The sequence below is a fragment of the Dipodomys merriami genome, unplaced genomic scaffold, assembly GCF_024711535.1.
Source record: "Dipodomys merriami isolate MVZ:Mamm:240054 unplaced genomic scaffold, mDipMer1.0.p SCAF_102, whole genome shotgun sequence".
In the NCBI taxonomy this organism is placed as follows: domain Eukaryota; kingdom Metazoa; phylum Chordata; class Mammalia; order Rodentia; family Heteromyidae; genus Dipodomys; species Dipodomys merriami.
In genome coordinates this window covers 1,178,530-1,179,381 of record NW_027202294.1, presented here as the reverse complement: position 1 = coordinate 1,179,381, position 852 = coordinate 1,178,530, and the positions used below count along the sequence as shown (strand labels likewise).

At 50.4% G+C, this 852-nt stretch overlaps 1 protein-coding gene across 2 annotated transcripts in view; it reads left to right on the top strand.

Annotated features, from left to right (window-relative positions):
- The first annotated feature begins 112 nt into the window (after nt 1-112).
- Pdcd11 (programmed cell death 11) overlaps nt 113-852 on the top strand; it is a 44,944-nt gene continuing 44,204 nt past the window's right edge. For both annotated transcript variants that reach the window (XM_069994175.1, XM_069994166.1), the window contains exon 1: nt 113-217. The gene's annotated coding sequence lies outside the window, so the exon portion shown is untranslated. The remainder of the gene's footprint in view (nt 218-852) is intronic.

The following is an 852-nucleotide window of genomic DNA, read 5'->3' as shown; positions in this document are numbered from 1 at the left end:
AGACTGGGTCTCTCGAGCTGATTGGCTAGAGCGCTAAGTCCCGCCCTTCCGCTTCCGGTATCCACTCGAGCCGGCCGATAGAGAACGGAAGTAACGTTAAGCCCGCCCCAACTTCCGGAAGAGCAGCATGGAGCGGTTGGTGCACGGGTCTTAATTCCGCGTGTGAGAAGACTCAGCCTGCGGTCTGGGCTAGTGAGGCGCCTGCGTCCTGGTACCGGTGAGTGAGGAGACTCAAACAAGACGTCAGTAAACCTCTTTTGCTCTTAGGTCTGTTCCGGAGCCAGGTCCCCTGGCCCCCTTGCCCAGGCATCTTCCGATCGGAGTGGGTCCCAACCTTTCTTTGGGAAGAAGTCTGAATCCTCTGCCCCTGATCGCTGTGACCTTTGGAACCTCGGTTTTCTCTGGTCCGATAGGGGTTGGACTCCCACACGCTGGACCCCTTGCACTTAAACGTTCCTGTTTCTGTGAAACACGCCCCTTCCCATACTTGATGCGAAATCCTAAATTCCCTCTCAGTTGTCTCCTCCAGTCTCAAACTCTCCTAGATTCTTATTCACAAAGCATCTCAGAACCAACACCTGTCTTCCGTCCTCATTTATACCTAGTTCTGGTTCTCATGATTTCCCCGCTGTATTTCATTTGGATCCTTCCTGATTTGCTTCCCTACAGTCTTCTTTTCCTGTCCGAAATCTATAGCCTGAAGTAGTATAGCTTTCTTTCCATTTTCTTTACTGAAGTTTGAAGTCAGAGCCACGTCCACATTCATTTTATTGCTTTAATTTTCAAGTAAGGTCTTGTGGTTTTTGCCTAGGCTGTCCTGGCACTGTGATATTCCTACTTCCAGCTTCCTTA